Raw genomic sequence first — 23,689 nt, 5'->3', positions numbered from 1 at the left:
GTGTGCGGAGGCGGGTCCAGGCGGGGTGGGCGGGGCCGCAGGCGGTGCAGGGCGCGTGCGCGAGCTCCGCCCGCAAGGCCTGGTGGTCGCTAATGCGCAGGCGCGCAGGGAGCCGACGGAAGGCCTGAGAAGCGGAAGGTGGGGATGGGGGTGGAGGCGTCCGAGGAGGCAGGCGGGGCTGCCTCCCGCTCGAGAAGGCGGGGTCAGAATCGGAGGGGCGGGGCCGCGGTTTTCCGGGGCGGGCCGCTGGGTAGGGGCAGGGACCAGGGAGGAGCCCCGGACACCTGGCTCTATTTAGTGAGGGAGGAGTACGCTGCAAGTTTGGGATCTTAGCGTCCCTCTCCTGGGGGTCGAAGAGTCCTGCCTTCCGACCGCTTCTGCCCTTCCGCTCCAGCGTAATTTTTGCTAACCCTAGACTCTGGGTGCCACTTGAGTGGGGTCCTGTGACAGACTAGAGAGTCCTTGCATGCTTTCCAGCCACGACGTGATACATTTCTATGTGTAAGAATAAAGGAAAGGAATGACTAAGGGATTAACCAATTGGAGGAGGGGACTCTATTACAGGTTATTATATCTGAATACATTTGTTGGCTGAGTACAAAATTAACGTAAATCCTTCACAAACTTTGTATCTGCAGAAAATAACCAGTTAAAATAGATAATGGTGTTAATGACTCGGTTCAGAAAAGCAATGCAAAAGAAATAGTAGTGCTTAGGAATATATTTGAAAAATCATAAAAAGCCACTTCAAGAACATTTTTAAGTGCTAAAGAGGGAAACAAAAGAATCCTCAAGCAAACCGAAATGCATACCCAGGTCGGAGACAGGATGGCACAACATCTTAAAGATGTTCGTTTCCCCTGTGTGAGGAGATAGAGGGGGTATGGACCCAGGTGCTGTCCCAGGACGTGCACATGCTGCCTCAGGAGTCGGAGAAGCTGATGGAAGAGACTCAGCTGGAGCTAGGTGAGCTGCAGAGCCAGCTGCTGCGCCCTACCAATACCGTGACAGTCAATTTGCTTCCACTTGCTTGCCTTGAAACAGTGTCTGGTGTCCCCATGTCCTTCCAAGTGCAAAATATCTCTTGTGTATCTGGCTCACCCAGAATTCTTCACAAGTTAAAAGAGAAACACTCAAAATATATGAAACAGAAGTTTTCTGACATTAGACATCAAGCAGCCAGGGTAGTGTTCCTTAGAGTGAAAAACAACAACAACAACAACAACACCTGAGGAGACCCACGTGATTGCCTCAGCTTACTATCAGGAGCAAACACTCAACCTCCCTGTTTTCTTTCTTTCTTTGTATGTTTATTTGGTGTGTGTGTGTGTGTGTGTGTGTGTGTGTGTGTGTGTGTGTGTGTTTTATACTTGCGGATCCAAAATGGAAAGCAGATGTGAGTCCCACGAGTCTCCCAAAGCTTCCTCTTGATTCTTGCCCTGCAGGTCCTACCTTATGGATGGTGACAGCTGGGAAAACATCCAACAGCTGAGGGGAGACACCATACACTTGGCTGGGCGGCCAGTGGAGCCAAGCATCCCAGCTCACATCTGAGTTGTGACAAAGATTCATTACTGGATTCCCATCACAAGCTTGAGAAGGCCATCTGTTGCCACCTGTGGCTGTGCCAGTGCTGCAATGGAGTCTGGTTGGTAATAATACTCCAACTGTCACTGACCATCTGCTCATCTAACTCTTCCATCCCTTACAAACTGCTCAGCGCCCAGAGCAGCATTTCTGAGACTCTCTGGAGAGAGGGACACACACTGTGATGACAGTGTACTGGTTGGGATGAGGATGAGCATAGCTGGCTGGGAGTGGCTCACAGCCTAATGGCGACTCGTCCCTTAACACACAGAGCTTAATGACAGGGATATAAATAAAGTTTCAGCTGTTATGGTAGGCCAGGGGAGGTTCTTTGAACTCTGAACACTGAGGAACCCCTCAGGCAGGACATGAGCTGTTGAAGCTTGGGCCCCTCTAGACTGGATGGCAACAATAGAACTGCTGACACCTGCAGCCCAAGATCTTTATGAAATCCCAGGGAGAGAGAGAGATGTGCCAGCGTGGCACATCTTCAGGCAGGACAGTCTGTCACTGTCTTTCTCTCGCTTCTCATGGTGTGTGTGGGGGGGAGATTTTGACGACCATAATGATAAGGCAACTTCATGGATGTTTACACCATGCTAAGCTGTACAGAGGGCATACGGTTTTTTAAATTATTCATTGTTTTTCAGTTACAGTTGACATTCGGTATTATTTCATGTTAGTTTCAGGTGAAGAGGGCGTACGATTTTAGTTAATTGGAAATTTTATACGAGTAATGGAAAATGTACGGTAGTGCCCCTTACCCACGGTTTCGCTTTCTGCCATTTCAGTTAGTTACCCGTGGCCGCCTGCGGTCTGAAAATATTAAATGGAACATTCCAGAGATGAACAATTCATAAGGTTTAAATTCGGTACCATCCCACTCCATCCCTCCCAGGATGTGAACCATCATTTGTCCACCTTTCCCCTTGTGTATGTTACACCTCCCCCATCCCTGCAATTAGTAACTTAGTAGCCGTCGCAGTTATCAGATCAACTGTCTCGGTATCACAGCGCTTGTGTTCGAGTAACCCTTATTTTACTTAATAATGGCCACAAGGCGTAAAATGCTGGCAATTCGGATATGTCAAGGAGAAGTCACAACGTGTAGGTATGTGTAGGAAAAAATAGTATTTATATGGTTCAGTACTATCCTCGGGTTCAGGGGGAAGGAGGAGGCTGCTGTATTGATATGTTTAAGGGACAATGCGACAAATAACCTTTCACTGATCTGCCTCTCTGGATTCCACCCTTACTAAGACTTTATAAGATCGGGCACGGTGGTACGAGAAACACCTGAGACTTCAAGGACCCAGATTCTAATGCAGGCTTGGTCAGAAATTAACTGCATGCTCACGGCTTTCAGTTTTGGTCCTCCTGACTTCTGGAACGATGTTCTGCAGGACCATGCTAGTCACCCTACCTCTGCCATACTCTAGCTGGAACAGAAGGTGCCCCACCACCTCCACAATACCCAGGTATGTATTTGTGGTGTCGGGACAGAGTTCCAGAGAGTAGTTTCCAGGCTCTCGGCCTCACGTGGAAAGGTGCTGGCTCGGTTATTAGATGGCCATCAGCTGTTACCAATTAGCCACCAGCCACTAATATAACTGCTGTGGCTACGCTAGGGGGTTGGTTGGTTGGCAGAGAAGTGGACGGCAGATTGCGGATCGTGTTAATCCTACCACCCGTGTCTCGCCCGGCTTCCAACGAGACTGGGGTGCAGGAAGACCCCTCCTTGGGGTACTGGTGGATGTTTGCTTTTGTGTCTCGACCAGCCGCCATAGAGAATATAGTGGTATGACTCACCTATGTGTGTCATACCACTTGTTCCTGTTTGGCCTCACCATATTCTGTGTCCACCCGCTGAGGGCGGGACCAGAGACCCTGTATTACATGTGGTCTTCCTTTAGTGGCCAAAAGTATCACCTTCACAGAGGAAGATGTTAGGCTACCTGCTACCTTTCCTACCTTAACAAGGGGAGAATTTTAATCTCGGCCTGAAGACCCCGCATCCTGGCACCAAACCCCTGACCTCAATACCCTAGAACATAGAGCTCAGAGCTCCACCCTGGTGCACCTTTGACGGCAGATCCACCGGCTTCCTTGGTCACACTTGTATACATCGCAAAGAATGCATATCTGCAAGTGGGAGCTTCTCCAACAGACAACTTTGATTAGCAGAACACAAGTATTTTTCAAAATCCAAGAAACCAAAGCAACAAACAAGTATCACAGGGACAGGAACAAGGGTAGCTCTGGAGAAATCAACAGTAGGCCTTCTAAGTAAAGCTCTCTAAAGAAATGGCTTTAAAGAGACTTAGCGGGAAGTCAATCCATCTTGGTGTTTATTTCAATACTTGAAAATTAAGAGCAAAGAGTATGAGCGGCTCAACTTGACTGAGGTGACAAGTATCAAACCAAGTAGCTATGGCCAGGGTACTCAGTCACACAACCAAGAGGAGGTGTGTGTGCAGTGGGAAGGCATCAGAGAAAAGGTGCCTGTTGGACAGACCAATCAGCCTGTGACTACTGCCTTCGCCCTGTAGGTTACAAACACAGGACGCATCCGTTTGACATCTTTCCATATATAAAATTCCAAGATCCTTTGTGTAAGCACAAGTGCACATACCGTAAACAAGGAAAACAACCGAAAGACAAAGACAAACCCAGAGTCACAGCGCCCCAACGGTGAATCAGGTCAAATCCATCAAGAGCTGATGTTTTAGCAGGCTTTCTTAAGTAAATGTTTCTTCACTTACTGTATTCCCTTGACGTCATTCCAGAGACTTTAAATGGCTGGTTTTGAAACAATTTTCACCAGTGTCACTCGGGGGGTGGGTTCGTGGAGCGCCTCACGTTGCCATGCCAGAAGTCGCCCTCTGACTTGCCTATTTTGATTCTGCCTTTCCAACAGTTTCATTAAAACCGGGCACTGTGATGTAATGGGAAACTTAAGAGTTAAGGGACCAAGTTTCTGATGTCAGTTTAAAGGGGATTTAGCTGTGTGCCCACTGTTTCCAGTTCTGGTCCTCTGACTTCTTATATGGTCTTCCGTAGGACCATACCAGTCATCCTACCTCTGCCTTACCCTTAGCTGGGTCAGGAGATTTCCATAAATACCACCCACAATCCTCCAATATGTATCGGTGGCCATCATGTCACGGCCCAAAGGGTCATTTCTCACAGGGAGCTACTAATTTACCTATCCCCTGTCTTTCCTTATCGAAAGGTTAAGCCTCAGGAATCACCAGGTGGGGCGGGCAGTTTGGGGGACCTGGTAGCTCATGGCGGTCCCTCCTGTCTCCAAGTATCAGAGCCTAGTATCGACCCCAGGGAGGCAGTGAAAAAGCGAAGAGAGTATGGACTGCCATTAGCACACTGGCATACGTCAGGAAGAAGCTCATCTTGTGGCTTGCCATAGGCTGCATACAGCCCCCTGCTGTGCAATGCAGCACCCTCACGCTTGGCATCTCGCTGCCTGGTCCACTTGCTTGCATCACAGCCACAGTCACCTGCAAAGGTTTATCCTCCTGTAGGGTTGCATACCTTTCACATGCCCAGAAACTCAAGAAATTATCCCCGCGTCAGCCACGCTAGCAGCCGTGTCCTGGCTCTGGGGATGTCTGAAGCATTTTGCAAGCCGATAAAATGGAAGAGCACAACAGATCCAAACACTGATCACTAAGAGCTAGTCATTAGACTTACTGCTCCTCCTTTTGAAAGCAATTTCTTATACGTATTCATATAGGACGCATGGGGTTAATTTTAAAAGAATCCCGTCGCATTAGGAAAGGGGAGCGGGCAGAAATCAAACCCGACTGACTATGAGTTGATATGCAATATACATAGATGATGGGACGTGCAGTTTCTCTGCGTTATTTTTTCAACTCCCATGTGTTTGAACATTTCCATGACGTTTGTGAAATGCGATCTGCCTTGGAGAGCAACTGCAAATCCAGGTCGTCCTGAGCATGAAGGGCTTAATTGAGCTTGTGATTCTCTGGAGAGCAGGAAAACACAAGCCTCGCGATTCGCACTGGGGGTTGGAAATCGGATTCTCAGAGAAAGGGTCAGAGGCTCTGGAGATGGGGTCCAATCCTAAACTTTGAGATTTTTCGAAAGATTTTGTTCAGGAGGAGAGTGTCTTGGCCATATTTATGTTTTCCACAGATCACATCGTCCCAATGGGGAGGATGAATTTGGCTTTGGTGGTGGTGGGGGGCGGGAGGTGAGGCTGAAAACCAGGAAACAGCTAGACAGTGACAGGAAATTGTACATGTCAAGGGGGAAACAATTTGTACTTAAACCAAGGCAAGGCTGATGGGGATAGAAAGGGGTGGGGGACGGATTCCAGAAACCACAGGAAATGGAGTCTTAGTATCTGATTAAGTGGGGGAGAAGGACACAGCCCACTCAGACTCAGCGATGAAACCTGATTATGGGGGGGTATGGTGGTGATAACACCCAAACCAGGGAACCAAGGGAGAAAAGAGAGGTACTTTTGGTTTTTAGAAAAGGCAAGTTCAACTTGGAACATTTCAAGTTTGAACATTTGAGAGTGACATGGGCAGTTAGATCAGTGATCGGGACCTGCTTGTTTACCCCGTCTAAGGGCTGGTCCTTGGCGTCGCAAGGGAATAAGCTCATTTTTGCAAGAGTCAGGAATCAAGGCAAACTCACCAGAGATTGATCTACAGACCCGGAGTGCCGATCAACTTTCATGACTGAGAACTATCGTGAGAAGTATAATGGTCAAGATAAACTACCAATATGATCTCGAAAGCAGAAGGTATTCTTAAGGGGAAGGAATCCCAGGACCGGCGTTTTATAACTGGGCACCGGGGGCATAAAGACCTCAGGAGCCCCAGGTGAGTCATAAGAGTCTGCAGTTACATGAGGGTTCCAGTAGGAGGAGGGGGGTGTGGCTGAGTTTCAGTGTTAAGCCCTCTGTCGCCTGAGAGGCTGAGCAAATCCCTGTGATCCTTGGGACAAACAGGTGATGGGAAAGCAGAGAGAGGGAGGGATGGGCGAAGGCAGAGGACAGAGCAGACTGAGGGTGGGAATGTGGTCGGGCTTTGTCCTTCGCTTGTCCTCCCAGAGGCATTCTCCAGGAGAGTCAGCACCAGGAGACTTGCTCTGTGGCTGCGGGAGGCCAAAGGTGCAAGCATGCCAGGAGTCCGGATGTTTCCAGCAAAGCTGGGCGCCAGCAGAGGAAGGCTGTGAGCTTCAGGGAGGCTCACTGAGGGCTTCAGCTGTAGTACAGCCGTCAACGTTATAAGAGTGGCTGTCTTTTCCAAATCTGGAAAACTTTTGGTGCATAGAATGCCCTCTGTTTTAGGTTTTCTTTTGTTCTGCCTTTGGATATCTGCTGCCCGTTCTGTGCAACTGAGCGAGAGCAGGTGAGAAGTAGATGGACGAGGCTCAAACAAGGCGCAAGTAAGAGTTGTTTCCGTGGCCGCTGCTCTGTGGTGGCGGTGCTCCCGTTGTGCGGGCTGCCACAGCAGCTGCCACCTAGGGAGCCCTTCCTGTGTTCCAGGCACTTCCACAGGCACACGGCGACATTCGATCCCCACGACAGCCTGGGAGGTGGGTGTTGCACACGCTGATTTTACCAGTCAGGAAGCTGGGCCTCAGAGAGGCCCAGTGGTGTTCCCACAGCGCTAATTAAGTGGTAGAGCTGCTGTATCTAACGTCTGTGACCTGGACACTGCATAGTGCTGCCTTTGGATGTCCCTGAGACTGAACAGCTGGTCTGATGAATAAGACTAATGGCTAATAAAGACTAGTCCTCCTTTCCTGACCACTTCCACGTGTCAGGCACTGTGCTCAGTATTTATTGAGTGATGTGCATTATTTCACCGATTCCTCACAGAACCTCTGAACCACTAGGCATTTTGCAGACGAAGAAAGGGAAGCTCACAGAGTGGGAGGGACCCGGCGAAGTCATTCCTTCGTGACCTGAAGAGCCAGGGTTGGACCCCAGCTTGTTGCCCCCTCCAAGCCTGCTCCAGCCGCACTGAGCCTAGTCAGAAGACGGGACTGCCTGTCTCCCAGTGTCACTGGTGTTCTGAAAAGACCCTGGTGACTTATGGGGAGCCGGCCCTGCTCCCCTGCTGTGTTTGCGACTCACTGTTGTGGCGTGCATAGCAATCGGAAGCACATAATCGATTAGTCCAGAAGTTCTTATTTGTTCAAGATCTAGCACGCCGTATAACTTTTGAAAACCTGTATATCTCATTCTCGTGGTTTATTCATTTCGAGAAAGCTGACTCTGTTGAAGCTGGGCGAAATGCTCCTTGCTCCAGCCCGAGTCTGGCCGGCGCGGATGGAGCAGCGCCATCTGCTGGTCGCTCCTTGACCTACATAAAGAAGCCCGAGGTGTGCGTTGCTAAGGCTACAGTGAAATGGGACAGTCACACGTGCACAGCAGGTTTGGGTAAGGGAAGAGAAGAGAGAAGGAAGGTCTTGGGGCACAGGAAGGAGTGGGGAAGTGGAGTCAGTGTGAGGCTGTAGAGCCTCTGCTTTAGCAATTTCTCTGTGATTCCCAGGGTGATATGGTCTGACTTTTTGCTAAATTTGGCGTTGGGGAAGAAGCTCGCCAGGCCAGTGCATCCTCCAACTGCAGTAACTCGTACGTGGCAGGTATGTGGAGACTTGCTGTTATTGTGAAGTCACAGGAAATGAAAAACTAGAGACAAGAGAAATGAGTTTGCTGGACTCAAAACACTGATAGAGTTGTGACTTTTCCCACACACACACCCGCCCCACACCCCACCCCCACCCCCAGGCCTGCATTACTGTGCCTGTGGAGCAGACAGGGAAACAGGTGCACAGCGTCTCTGTGACCCACCATGTCCCCATAGCTGGTGAGCCTTGGAGCTGGGACTCCCAGGCCAGCACTCTGCCCTCTGCATTCCTGGTGGCAAAAGCCTGTCCTAGAGGGAAGTAGGCAGAGGAGGGTGGAAAATACTACGCAGGGTCTGGGTCAAGATTTTGCAGGACATCTGAATAAAAAATGTTTTAAAGGGAGCTCAGATCTGCTATGAGTTTCACCAGGAAAGTGCATTAGAAAAGAGCTTCCGGAACAATTTCGTTGAATACACTGTTTGAATATCAGTGGAGTCACCTTCCCGTTGTGTCAGGTGCATCCACTGGCATTCTTGTCACGTTTGCCTTGTCATTTTCATTCTTTTTTTAAATGATTTTATTGGGGAAGGGGAACAGGACTTTAATGGGGAACAGTGTGTACTTCCAGGACTTTTTCCAAGTCAAGTTGTTGTGCTTTCAGTCTTAGTTGTGGAGGCAGCTCAGCTCCAGGTCCAGTTGCCAGTACTAGTTGCAGGGGGCAGAGCCCACCATCCCTTGTGGGACTCGAGGAGTTGAACCGCCAACCTTGTGGTTGAGAGCCCACTGGCCTATGGGGGAATCGAACCGTCAGCCTTCAGAGTTAGGAGCACGGATATCCAACCGCCTGAGCCACCGGGCCGGCCCTTGTCATTTCTTTTTAACGTACATGATTTTCAAAAGCAGTCTGTGGGTGCCTATCTCTGGGAACTGTGAAGGCCACCTCTGGCTCTGCTGGTCAGGGGCTTCAGGTAGTTCTGAGTTAATCTACACCCCAGATTACTTCCTGGGTTTGGGGAAGGGGCATTGCTCCTGGCCGAGCCCTCAGGCAATCCTCAAAACTCTTCCGCACTCACGTGTTCTCTGTTGGGTCCCCTAACTGCCCCACTGGGGGTCTGTGCCCAGGGCCCACCACGATCTGGCACGGAGAGGAGCCCAGGAAATAGGTGTCACCGTTTGAAGGGCCAAGGGTCTTCACCTCCCCTGAGGCTCTGTGGGTGTCACCGAGAGCCAGGGTGTCCTAAAGGTCTTTCTTTCCTGGGAGCGTGGAGCCCGTGTAAACTTCAATGAGCCGCCGGGGTGTGTGTGGCATGAATTGGTATGTGGGGGAGCAGGGGAAAGGTGGGGCTCATGGGAGAGACTCCTGATTTCTGAGGAACGGGGTGTTGTGGGTGGAAGAGCAGTAGTGGTTGTTGCAGATGGACTCTGTGGCGGCCAGAGAGAGAGGGAGGATTGTGGTGGCAGCCCCCGAGGGAGGCTTCTGAGAAAGGGTTGGTGGCAGAGGAAGGGAAAAGCTGGACTGGGGTGGCCTTGGGGACTGCTCTGCAGAAGCGAGAGAGGGTCCGAGGCCCACCATGGTTCCAGGTGGCTGAGGTGGGACAGCCTGGAGATGGCAACAGTGACTGGTGTGTGGTCAGGGGTATCTGCCCTCGTCAGTCGGGCAGTGGGTCGGCAGCCAATCCAGTGCAGTGTGCTGCGGAGGCGGGCACGAGCCCTTAAAAGTTCTGGCAGATAGTCCCGCAGCTTTGGGCAGGCAGTGGGTCGTGGAGGCCTGCTGATTGTGGAGATAAGGCAGCTCAGTCATGGACCCTGGGGTGGCTCTCTGACCAGAGAAGGTGGGCCCTGGAGCGCTGGCCTCGATGGGCAGGCACTGTCACAGCATCCTGTTCCTGCCTGGGTGAGTGGCAAGGGCAGCACAGGGGCCAGAATGGGCCTCGCTGGAGGGCTGTGGAAGTGGGTTCAGGGAACAGGGAGTTGGGTGGGGTGCAGTATGCACACTCGGAGGCAGCCTCAGACCCAGTATCCATATGGGTGCCAAGAAGGCCCGAGAGGCAGCTAGACATGAGCCCGGAAGAGACAGACTGTGTCTGGGCCCACATCCTGAGTGAGCCCTGAGCTCAGGGTTGTGGAAATGTGGGAGCAGAACAGGAGGCAGGAGGAGGGGACAGGCAGTGGGAGAGTCCCGGTCGAGACCAGAGGATGAGGCCAAAGGAGGGAGAGGGACAGCAGATGGCAGACTGCTCTTGACGGGCCAGCGGGTGCCCATACAAGGGTGGATGGGTGCAGATGCGGCAGTGAGGTCTGAGGAGGTGGACGCTGATTCTGCTCTAAGGAGGGGCAGAGCCAGGAGACAGCCCGAGAGAGCTTCACCTGGCCATCGCTGGGCAGTGTAGGGTGTGAGGGCTGGGGTCCTGAGGCTGCACCCAACACCCAGAAGCCAGGAAAGGCCTGCTGCATCAGACCAACCAAAAATAAGAGCCTCCTCGAGGGTTCAGGCCTGTGGGGACAAGGTTAGGACAGTAGCATGCTATTCTGCTCAGAAACGTCAGCCTGTGTGTTGGTGAAACCTGTGCTGTGCTCAAGCAGAGTCCCAAGGCCCTGCCGGGACTCTGGGTTGTAGAAACCTGGCCCCAGCACTCCCTGAGGGTCTGGTCACACTGTTGGAGGGACTCAATCTCCGCTCTCCATCCAGTTAATAGCTACAAAGTCCCCGTGAGTGACCGTGCTCCCCTCGGGTTCTCTCCCTGCCGTGGTGCTGCCTGTCCATTCTGGTCCTCTTCCTGGGAGGAGGTGGGGAAAGCCTGCCGGCCGTTCTGGGAATGTGGGATGATATGGGGTTGGGTCAAGAGGGAGTAGGCATTTATCTGGGGCAGTATCGATGTGCCCAGAAGCCCAGGAGGATCTGTGTCCAAGGAGAAGCCTCCAAGGTCAGAACCAAGAGCCAAGCTCAAGGGCAGTGTGGACAAGCCTGCAGGGGTGGGGGTGGGGTGGGAAGAGGGGAGGGGCAGGCAGTGCAACAAAAGCACCCTTGCGCTTTGCCTAAAGAGCATTGTCTCTGCTATTTCCCACTAGGCAGGCACTGGGAAACGGGCAGAACAGTCCTAGATGACCCGATCATTCACTAGAGATCTCAGCTCTCTCTCTGACCCAACCTAATAGGGAAAGAACTGAGGCCTGGGATTGTTCCAGAACTAAGGGGATGGTGGTGGTCTACCTTTGTGAGCTTCTATCACAGGGCTGGGGCAAGGGCTGTGAGGCCAGGAGAGGTGTTCATCTGGAAGGGGCCCACGGCTGAAACCGAAATGTACGTGAGAATATCCATTTAAAGCAGAAAGTCCTGACCCACAGCCAAAAGTCACCATCAGGGCAGATTTAGGAGAGTTTCGTGTCTATTCGAACTGGCTGCATAAAAGGTGGGTGTCTGGCAGTGGTGCTGAGACAAATCCAGATGCAGAGATGAGCGCTTGCTTGCCCCTGGTCTCCACCTCAATACTGGATCAAAGTTGAGTCATAATTCTCTGCTTTCTGTACATCCTATTGATCTCGGTGAAGGCAGTACCTTCAAAGAATGGAAACATGGCTGGAAGCTTCTAGTTCGTGCTGCCGTTCTCATCTCGGAGCTGGAGAGCATTGCTGTCTACTCTGCTCTTGGCTTGACAGTAGGAAGTACTACCTTGCACTCTTGTCTAGAGTCGATATTAGAAAGCTGCCCTCTTCTCTGCTCCCGAATATTCAGTTGCTTGGCCTGCTGCCATCGAGGGTTTTGGGTCACACGTTATGTGACGGATGTTCCTCTCCTGTCTTGTTATCTTTGCCCCTCCCTTTTGCTCTCAGTCCCTGTGGTGTCCAGGGGGCCTCCTGATCTCTGCTCTTTACAGGAGCTGTGTGGGTCCTGCCGGGGCCTCTGAAGGCTCATCACACCTGAGTGAAAATTCTGCTGTCCTCTGCGTATGAGCCTGCGGTGGGATTGGGGGCCTGGGGAGTCATTGTGTCTCCCTTCAGCAGCTACCCATCCGCCTCCGCACTGAGGAGAGGCCCACGAGCACCACTGTCACACAGAGATCTGGTAGCTCTGGGAGACATCCCTCTGCCCCCCTGAGCTGATTTGTGCTCCTCCACGAGGCTGGCCCCACCTCTCCCAGGTCATGATTTGTCTGCTCACCTGGGCTTCCCAAAGGGGTTACAGTAGAAATTATTTTCTGCTCTTCAGTCCTCTGGTTGCTGGGATGGCCTCCTCCTTCCTTTGGCTAACGCCTAATTCGCTAAACCAAATAGATGGGCCAGTTACTAAAGAACTGCTGAGGGTGCAATGCTTCTCTTCTCAACCCCCCTCCCCTACTCTTTGGGGAGCTCTCCCCAGTCCAGGGCACTTGGCTCTCCGCAGAGATACCAGGTGCTTGCTTACACTGTTGAGATTGGCCTGCTTTTCTGGCGAGGGAGCATGCGGGGCAGTTGGGGACACGGAGTGCCTCCTGCTCCTGGAGTGTAGGCCTGGTCAAGTGACCTCACGTGGGTCTTTTGGCAGCAGTGTTTCTGATGTTGGGGTGGACGCATGCTGCTTTCCCAGGGGATATAACCGAGTGTGAACAGAGTCTGAGAGGCTGTAACGCACCTTCCCCTACACACGTCATAAGTGTGTCTTTCCTTGGGAGTTTCTCCAGACAGGATCATGTCATCTGATCCTGTCTGTTTTAGTTCTTCCTTTCGAATCAGGATGGTTTCATTTTGGTGGGTGGCGGGCTCATTCCACTGGCTAAACCTCCAGTGCGATGTTGAATAGAAAGGCAAAAGTGGAAATCCTGCATTGTTCCCAGTATTAGGGAAAACATTTACTCTTTCACCACTAAGTATTTTGCACACTGTGAGTTTTTTGTAGACGCCGTTTATCATGTTGAGGAAATCCCCTTCTATTCCTTATGTGTTGAAATCTTTTTTGATCATGAATGGTTGTTGGATTTGGTCAAGTCTGTTGTTTCCATCTACATTATTGCAATGCGCACGTTTTCCCTCCTTGTACTATTAATGTGGTGCATAACCATTGATTTTCAGATGTTCAACCAACTTTGCATTCCTGGGATAAACCCCAGCTTGTCATGGTCTGTACCTCGAGGGTGACTGTACCGGGACTCACCTGCTCTTCCTACTTCCCATTCACAGAGGATGTTGTCCATGGGGCAGAATAAAAGAGAATCCTGGTATTGGAGGTGTGGAGCCGCCAGTCTTTTCTAGGGCTGCAGCCCTGCTCAAAAAGCTATACCTTCCACACCAGGCCAGCATCCTCCCAGGGACCTCACACAGGAACCCCTGTATCCCTGAAGCACACACAGGGCTGTCTCCAGCCCACTTCCCTACGGCCACCATATTTGTGCCTTCACTGATGATGGGAGGAGCCAAGACAGTCCCGCCCACCGCCTCGTGGTGGCCTCTGGAACCCATTCACTGCACCCCATTGGCTGGACCATGGCGGGAGTGGTCTCTGCACAACATGCACCAAGGAGCACGGAGCTTGCAGCCAGGATTGCAGCGCAGGCATCGGGGTTCACAGAGGCTGAGGGACAGAAGCAGGAGGCGTGGGCCTTGAGAGGCCGCTGTGACTGAAGGGCATCAGCGAAGCAGTGGCTGCAAGAGAGGCAGGCCTCGTCCTTGTCTCCTGGGGGGAGTTCCCAGGCCATGGAGATAGCAGGATCACGCTCAGGCTTCTGACCTGGGCTGTGGCCTTCTTCTGGTGGAGGGAGGACTCCGAGGATGAGAGTGTTTGGGGCGGGGGCGGGGGAGGGTGCCATGAGGGGAGGAGAGTGGGTGACTGGCCACCAGGTACCCTCTCAGTCCCCTCGTCCCTCATGCACGACCCTCCCTAGAGTGTTTCCCCAACCCCTGCCTGGAGCAATGGAGGCAGCTCAATCTTTGTGTTTGGGGGAGGGTCCCCAAGTGTTTGAGTCCCTGAGAGCTGGACCTGCATCCGCCCAAGCCCCACACTCTCCAGTCCACACAAAGCGGTGAGGGTGGCGGCAGAGAAGGACCGTGGGGCCACTTCCCTCCTAGGCATTTCCCTAGCACTCCTGTAGCAGATTCCTTTCCGTATTTCCAGTCGTGTGGGTCTCCCTGATGAGAGTGTGCCTTTGGTTTCGTCTCACAAATATCCTTGTGTTCTCCAGCCAAGCAGACTGTCTTATATCTGTTGCCCCTAGCAGGGCATGGGCTACGTTTATTCTTTGTTTCCACTGGGATGATCATATGGATATTTCTCTTTGTATTAGTTTTCTATTGCATTTAACAAATCATCTCAAATTTACCACACGAATTCATCACCTTACAATTCTGTATGCCAGAAGTTTGGTATGGGTCTTCCCAGAGAATAATCATGGTATTGGCAGGCCACATTCCTTTCTGGAGGTTATAGGGGATACGCCCTTTCCTGGTCATTGGGGCTAGTGGCAGAATTCAGTTCTTTGTGGTTGTAGGACCCAGGTCCCATTGTCTTGCTCTCTGTAGACTGAGGGCCATTCCCAGTTACTGGGGGTCATCACATTTCTTGGCTACTGGCTCCTTCCTCCATCTTCAACGTCAACAGCGGTGGGCTGAGTCTTTCTCACATGGCATTTCTCTAGCCCACTCTTCTGCCTCTCTCTTCCACTTTTACGAAAAGGGTAAAGGGGGTCAAATATGTGGCCATGGAAGGAAATTGACTTGGGTGATGAATTATAGAATTCTACACTTGAAGCATATAGAATTTTATGAACCAATATCACCTCAATTAATTTAATGTTTTTGAAAGTGTTTATGTGAGTAGATAATCAAGGATAATCTGACTATTTTAAGGTCAACTGATTAGAAACTACATAGTCTATCTGCAAGTTTAAATCCCTGTTTCATTATAGTCTCAGGTTCTGGGGATTAGGACACAGACATGTTTGCAAGACCATTATTCCGTCTACTACATTCTTCTTTGTGGTTAATATGGCATGTTACATGAGTGCTTTTTAGTTGATAAAACAACCGTGCTTCCTGGGATAAACTTCATTTAATACACTACTAGATTATGGAAATCGATAATTGGTGGCTTATTTATACAGTGTAATTCTGGAATATTTTAAGATGAACTACTAGTAGTCCCTGCAATTTGGATGACTGCTACAGATAATATATTCAGTAAAAGAAGTGAGGTACAAAATAGTATATACTTCATTGATTCCATTTTATAGCAATGTCGAGAATAGACACTAAGTGTTTATAGAACTCAGAATAGTGGTTATCTCAGGAGAGGGGAAATTACAGTTTACAAAGTTGCATGAAGATACCAAATATATTTTCTGAAGCGGTTCTACTATTCTGTGTTCCCACCAGCATTGTATGAGATTAATCTGCTCTTCAAACTTAAGGGCACTTAGTATTGTCAGGTTTTGTTTTGTTCTGTTTTGGTTTGGCTTTCTTTTGTTTTTATTTTAGCCATTTTAATAGCTGTGACGGCTAATTCATTGTGTTTTTAGTTTGTAATTCCCTAATTATTAATGATGTTGAACATCTTTTTGGTTTGCTTATTTGCCACACATGTATACCTTCTTTTGTAAAGTGTCTGTTCAAATATTTGCCCATTTTTAATTGGGCTGTTTACTTTTCTAATATTGGGTCTGGTGATGGAAGAAGGTTTGACTTTGGATGATGAATTATAGAATTCTACACTTTAGACATATATAATACGGGGTCTGACAATTAAGTTCACGAACTTGCCACCATGCGTTTATTTTGGCAGCACTGCACAAACAGCTTGGTAAGGTTTCATAACCTTGGTATATCAGTGTCTCACAGCTGTTTTTGTGTCAACATGTGACGGTGTCTTGCTGAGTGGCATTCATTATTGTTGTTGCATGGTTTGGTGTGCCGTTGCAAGAATGTCTTAGCTTGAATTAGAGCAACGAACAAACATTAAATTTATTGTTAAACTTGTCAAGAGTGGAAGTGAAATCAGGAACATGTTAGTCCAAATTTATGGGGATAATGCTGTGAAGAAAACGGCAGTGTACAAATTGATTAAACGTTTTTCTAAGGGGAGAGAATGTGTTGCTGATGAAGAGAGTTCAGGGTGGCTAGTAAGGAGCAGATCTGATGAAAACATTGCAAAAATTCGTTAAATTGTGCGTCAATATCATCAGCTGACTGTGAGAAGCATAGCAGACCAAGTAAACATTGCTAGAGAAACAGGAAAATCTTAACTGAAAATCTTGGCATGAGAAAGGTGTATGCAAAAATGGTCCCGAAGGACCTCTTGCATCATGGCAATGCACCAGCTCACAGGGCACTGTCTGTGTGGGAGTTTTTAGCCAGTAAACAAATAACCGCATTGGAACACCTTCCCTACTCACCTCATCTGGCCCCCAGTGACTTCTTTCTTTACCTGGAGATAAAGGAAATATTGAAAGGAAAACATTTTGATGACATTCAGGACATCAAAAGTAATAAGACAGCTCTGATGGTCATTCCAGAAAAAGATTCCAAAATTGCTTTGAAGGTTGGCATCGGTGCATAGCTTCCCAAGGGGAGTACTTTGAAGGTGAGTGTAATGATATTCACCAATGAGGTATGTAGCACTTTTTTTAGGATGACATCGCGAACTTAATTGTCAAGCCTTGTGTGTGTGTGTGTGTGTGTGTGTGTGTGTGTGTGTATGTGTGTGTTTCTTGTATTCATCTTAATCAGATATGTGATTTACAAATATTTTCCCCCAGCCTGTGACTTTTCTTTGCATTCTCTTAACTGTGTTTTTTGAAGAATCAAAAAGCTTTTTAATTTGTTGAAGTTCCATTTACCCAATTTTCCATTTTTGAATTATGCTTTTGTGTAGTCCGTAGAAAATCTTTGCCTAATCTTAAGTTTCCACAGGTTTTTCTTCCCTGTTTTCTTCTAGGAGTTTTATCATTTTAGGTTTTACTAGTAGGTCTATGAAATATTTTGAGTTAATTTTTGTACATGGTATGAGATATTGATAAAAACAATTTTTGTAAATGGAGAGCTAATTGTTCCTGTGTCTTTATTGAAAAGACTGTCCTTTCTCCAGTGAACTGTATTTACACCTTTGTCAAAACTCGGCTATCCATATACGTGTGGTTCCTTTTCTGGATTCCATATTCTGTTCCATTCACCTATTTGTCTATCTTGATGACAATATTACTGTCTTAATTACTGTAGGTTTATCATAAATCTTGAAATCAAGCAGTACTAGTCTTCCAAGTTAGTTTTATTTCAAAGTAGTTCTGACCATTGTATGTCCTTTGGATTTCCATATGAATTTTAGAATCAGTTACTTTTTATATATTAAAACTTTGGTGGGACTTTGAATCTATAGATTAATTTGGGGAGAATTGCTATCTTAACAAGAGTGAGTCTTCCAACCCATGAAAATATATCTCTCCATTACTCAGATCTTCTATAATTCATCTCAGTAATGTACTGTAGTTTTTAATGTTTACTTTTTTAACATTGTCATATTTAACCCTAAATTTGTCACATTTATGGTGTATAAAATATTTTTAGTTTAAAAGTTCTCTTGTTTGTTACTAGAAATAATGATTAACTTTTGTATATTCATCTTATGTCCTGAAATCTTGTTAAACTCACTTATTAGTTCTAGTTTTTTGTTGTTCATCCTGGATTCTGGAGAATCTGTTTTCGATGTATGTGATCAGGAAATCTGTGAATAACAAGAGTTTACCTTCTTTTTTCCTGCTAATCTAGATGACTTTTATTTCATTGCCTTTTCTTTCTTTTTTTTCTGCCTTATTGCATTGGCTGGAACCTCCACTACAATACTAACTTGAAGTGTTGAGAATGTGCATGTCTGCCTTGTTTTTTATGTAAGGGCGGAAAGCATTCTGGCTTTACCTTTAAGTATGATGTTAGTTGGTATTTGTAGATGCCCTTCATCAGATTGAGAAGTTCCCTTCTATTCCTAGTTTGATGAGAGTTTTTTGTTTGTTTGTTTATTTGTTGTTTTTAACTAAGGAGAGCACAGCTCACAGTGGCCCATGCGGGGATCGAACTGGCAACCTTGTTGTTAAGAGCACTGCACTCTAACCAACTGAGATAACCAGCCGCCCAGAAAGTGACTTATTTATAACAAATAGACTACAGCAATGGCGATGGAATGTCACTCCTATGATTTACATTATACACAGCTCCATCTTACAAGCTGACTCAATCGCCTTCTCCTGATGGCCATGAAAGCAAGTTGCAGTGTTGTGAACTGCCTATGGAGCAGGCCAGAGAATTGCTGGCAAACTTTAAAACAAATAGACTTCTGAACACTTAACGGTCTTAACATTAATTAGTAATGATGCATTATTTTTTTTTTAATATCCTGCACTAGATTATGTTGGATAACACTTGGGACTTTTCCATTATGGTGTAAGGCCGCCACATCTACAACCAGTGGTGCAATACTTCTCTGGCTGAGAAATGCATCCGTAAGCAGCAGAATGCGTTCACAGGACCCCACTCAAGTGGCACCCAGAGTCTAGGGTTAGCAAAAATTACGCTGGAGCGGAAGGGCAGAAGCGGTCGGAAGGCAGGACTCTTCGACCCCCAGGAGAGGGACGCTAAGATCCCAAACTTGCAGCGTACTCCTCCCTCACTAAATAGAGCCAGGTGTCCGGGGCTCCTCCCTGGTCCCTGCCCCTACCCAGCGGCCCGCCCCGGAAAACCGCGGCCCCGCCCCTCCGATTCTGACCCCGCCTTCTCGAGCGGGAGGCAGCCCCGCCTGCCTCCTCGGACGCCTCCACCCCCATCCCCACCTTCCGCTTCTCAGGCCTTCCGTCGGCTCCCTGCGCGCCTGCGCATTAGCGACCACCAGGCCTTGCGGGCGGAGCTCGCGCACGCGCCCCGCACCGCCTGCGGCCCCGCCCACCCCCGCCTGGACCCGCCTCCGCACACACGCACTTCCCGCCACGCCTCCCGCCCTCCTCCCCGCCCCCAGCCCCGCCCAGCCCAGCCAAGCGAGCGAGGCGCGATGGACGGCCGAGTGCAGCTGATCAAGGCCCTCCTGGCCCTGCCCCTCCGGCCCCAGGCGCGTCGGTGGAGGAACCCGATTCCCTTCCCCGAGACGTTTGACGGAGACACCGACCGGCTCCCGGAGTTTATCGTGCAGACGGGCGCCTACATGCTGGTGGACGAGACCCTGTTCTCCAGCGATGCCCTGAAGGTGACGTTCCTCATCACCCGCCTCACCGGGCCGGCCCTGCAGTGGGTGATCCCCTACATCAGGAAGGAGAGCCCCCTGCTCAATGATTACCGGGGCTTCCTGGCCGAGATGAAGCGGGTCTTTGGATGGGTGGAGGACGAGGACTTCTAGGCCGGGAGACCCTCGGGCCTGGGTGGCGGGTGCTCGGGGGAGGGTCCGCGCGCCCGTCGCCACCGCCCAGACCGCCACAGGCGTCCTCCCGCCGCGCCTCCCCCGCCCTTACGTTCGAGTCGCCGTGATCCACCCCGCGCTCCTGTCCCCTCCCGCGTAGTGCTTGCCTTTGTTCCAGGAATAGCGCTCCAGGTCCCGCTGCTGCAGCGGGGCCTCTCTCTGGAGCGCGCCGCCGCCGCCGCCGCCGCCGCCGCCGCCGCCGCCCTGGGTCCAGCCCGGCCCCTCCCACGCACACTTGGACTCGGTCCTGGGCTCCAGCTGCGAGCTGCGCTCCCGCTGCACGCTGGACAGACCCCCACAGCCCAGCCGCTCCCTGTCAGGCTACCAGGCCTGCATCGATGTGCCCGGAGACCTGCGCGGCGGCTGCCATCATCACCATCCGCCGCATCCCAGCGACAGACTGCAGCCTCCAGCGGTCTGGTCTCACCCGGGAGGTAGCTGACTGAGCTGGCCACAGCCCCTGGACAATGATTCCAACAGCTCACCGCCTCCCTGGAGGGGCTCTGCCAGCCGTTCACCTTCGGCGGGACCCAGTCCCTCCCTACTCCCAGAGACACCTTCTGCTCCTGCCAGATGGCTGCCGGGTCCCAGGGCTGCCCGGCAGCCAAATCGAGTCGCTCATGTTCTCCTGTGGACCTGTTCGTTTTGCCCAGCATCCGGTTCTCTTCTGAATTTGCAGCCGTCTCTCTGATGTGTGCCTTTTGTTCAACACAGTGACCCCTGCACTCTGCCCGGCTCTCCTACACTACCTGGACAAAAGTCTTCTCCTTATTTTCAATAAATGTCAGATGCTATTAAAAAAGAAATTGAGTCTCAATGAATATGGCGCCTCTCCCTCCCTGGTCCAGTACGCAGGGTCCGTGTCTTGTTCAGCAGGTATGTCCCCTGCCACTCTATGGCTGATGTGGCCCTGGGCATGGAGACCCCTCTGGTGATGGATCACTCAGTCCCAGATGCTGACTTCCAAAGCAGTCAGCTCCATGCCCCTTAGGAAATGGACCTCGATGTGATTCTGGCCAAGGCGATGTAAGGACAAGTCACCTAGGAGGCTCTTCAGACAAGGTTTCTTCATTTCCAAAGAGCAGCTTGAAAGCCCAACACCTAATTGTTACAAACGGTGAATTCCACACATTTGTTGGTGAACACCTGTCAAAGTTTTACTTAACCCATTATTCTGGGAACCAGCAGGATGGCAGAGGTGCTTCAGAAAATGCATTTACATTTATAGAGCCTTGGATCCTGTAAGTAGTGGGGAAAGGAATAATGCAGAATTGCGGTTAGTTCAGGTACAAACCTGGCTGATGACCTGCAGGACCATAACATTATAACTTTCTCTCACAGGCAGAAAAGGAAAAAGCGCTGCTCCTTACTGCTCCTTCGCATGCTAACCTCTTAAATCCACGGTGCTGAAACAGCCTCTGCTACCTCGTGTATGGCTGCGAAAAGTTAAATATCCCAGTAGTTAGATAAAAGTTCCGCTTATAGGACAGCATTCAATCAACTGCCTCATTTCTAATTTACCTGATTTTTCCAAAACACATGAAAAAGGAATCAATCACAATAGTGATTTTGATTGTATATCCTCTCTCCACTCGAACAGGTACAGCTTTACCTTTCATGTTTAGTTGTTCATAAGGCTGTACGTGTGACTTGAGGTACATTATTTGCAGTATGTATCTGATAATGTTTTTATTCTCAGAAATAGTGGGAACATTAACTTGCAATTTGGCATGTAATAAGTCAAAGTCTTCTTGAAACCTTTGAATTAATAAAATGAAGTTGTTATGGTTCACAGTGTTCTTAAAAGCAATGATTCTGAGGTTCCAGTTGAAGGGGCTGGCAGTCTGCCTTCCTGTTGGTGGAAGGATAATCGTGTTAAGCATATTCACTGCTTTGAAACATAGATTCAAAGTGGTTTGAGAATTGTTTGCAAGCAGTTGACTTTATGCAGTAGGTCCAGCATATTCCCTATGATCTGTGTCCACCTGGCTGTAGAGGTAGGTGGAATGGGCAGAGAGCTGCTGGGTATCCTTTGAACAATATCGGTAATCCCCTACCTCCCTCAGCAAAAATGCCCCTGCAGTGTTCTTCCTCCTGCCAGAGCAGCTCTGTTAGAAATTGTTCGTTGAACTACACTAGTTGTACCATCCCAAGTCGTTGCCTAAAATGTCTTGAAGAGGGTATTACTTTGCAAGAATTAATCATGAACATCTTAGCAAGATTCCATAAAGGGACAGAAGACATTGCATTTGTAAAAGAAGAAGGGAGGTTCTTTTTTGTTTTGTGAACTTGCCTCTTGCAGTTGTCATTTTGTTTCCTCTCATTTCCTACTCTAATCTAAACGTGAAGCCACACTGAAAAGTAGATGATACTAATAGAGAAAAGGAAGAAGAATACGGGAAATTCCACACAGAAAAAGAAATTAACTTTTAAGAAATTGATGATAAATGATTCCTAATGAAACACCCAGTACAAAGAAATTGGGGAAGGCCACCACCTCCTACAGAAATCTGGAGCAACTTCTGATGATGCCACTCAAAAACCCACCCATTTTTATAACAACACCAGTCATTCTGGATTAGAGCCCGCCTGAATGACCTTATTTAACTTGATTACCTCTGTAAAGGCCCTATGATTAAGGTAATGTTCTAAGGTACTGGAGGTTAGGATTCCAACATATATTTTCAGGGGGACAGAATTCAGCCAATAACAGGTCCCATGTTTATATCAGTGTCTCAAAAGAAAAACTCTCTGGCAAGCCATGTGATCTATTCATGTGACCCATGTTATTCTAGATCTTGTATGTCATTTCACTTTGAAATGTGTATAAGATGTGAGGGAATTCACCTCCTTTTAAAAAGTCTTCAAGGAATTTAGAGTCCATTTGACTATAGTGGAAAACCATGTATGAGAAATATCAGCTTTGGATTTGATTAGGAAGGACTTGAATCCATGCTTGGTCACACCAGCTATATGACATTATACAAACTTCTTAACCTTCCCAAGCCATTATTTATTTCCTCATGTAAAGTGGGTAAAATAATACATACATATTGGGTTCCTTATGAGATTTCAGTGTGATAACAAATATGAAGTGTGAGCACTCAATAAATGGGACTTTTTGCTACAACTACAATAGCAACAATAGTTTTTAACTATTTTTTAGGGAATGACAATGACTTGGGGCTTGTATATGGCACAGTGGGATCATAAGACAAAGAACATTTAAATATGCCCTTGATGAGGCAGGAACCATCTGAATAGAGGAAGTTGTAAATGAGTTCTGACTTGATTCCAATCTAAGAGGGCCATCTCTATCAGAGATACAGAAGAAGGAAAGAGGTGGTTAGTATACAAAAGTCAGGAGAAGACATGGTAGAAGCTGAGATGGCACAGGTGGAAGGTTACATCATAGAAAGATTTTGTATGTCATGCTAAGGCATATATCAATTACCCTACATTCACCAGGAAACAATGGAAGATTGAATGGGGGACTGATGTGATTCATTCTGTGTTTTAATGTTCACTCTGAGGCTGATGCTGAAGGTTGGAATGTGGGTCAAGTCCAGTAATGAGTATTTTGCAGGTGATATTTATTGAGAGCTTAAAGACAAGATAGGAAGATAAAAGTGACATTTAGAGTCATTAGAACTTGGTGATTAGCTGGAAAGTGGAGGTTAGGGGGAGGTAGGGATCTGGGATGGGCCCAAGTGTCTGACTTAGGCAATCAGACCTGACATGGGTTAGGCTCTCTATAGCTTTTTTATTCTTTTGCCTGGAATATTTCTTATTTTCTCTTAGCTTTCCCCAGACTAATTCCTACTCACTGGATCTATTCATTTAATTCAGGATTTCTGACTTAACTACCAAGTCTCTTTTAGTAGATCCTCTAATAGGCATCCCATAGGTCCTCAAACTTTCATATAGCACCATATTGAAATAGGATGAATCTCATTAAATTGTGGATATTCAACCCATTTTTTATAGATTTCAAAATCAACTTTAGATCATGTTATAATTAACATGCAATAAAATCACCCATTTTAAGTATACACTTCAGTTTGGTTTGAAATA

At 48.6% G+C, this 23,689-nt stretch overlaps 1 long non-coding RNA gene across 1 annotated transcript; it reads left to right on the top strand.

Annotated features, from left to right (window-relative positions):
- Positions 1–154: 154 nt before the first annotated feature.
- LOC141569641 (uncharacterized) lies at positions 155–7,932 on the top strand. Its single transcript, XR_012493354.1, has 3 exons — positions 155–966; positions 1,446–3,065; positions 6,288–7,932. It is a non-coding gene; the product is annotated as an uncharacterized LOC141569641 (long non-coding RNA).
- Positions 7,933–23,689: the final 15,757 nt, after the last annotated feature.

Source organism: Rhinolophus sinicus, chromosome X, assembly GCF_036562045.2.
Source record: "Rhinolophus sinicus isolate RSC01 chromosome X, ASM3656204v1, whole genome shotgun sequence".
NCBI classification, from domain to species: domain Eukaryota; kingdom Metazoa; phylum Chordata; class Mammalia; order Chiroptera; family Rhinolophidae; genus Rhinolophus; species Rhinolophus sinicus.
This window is presented reverse-complemented; position numbering and strand designations above follow the sequence as displayed.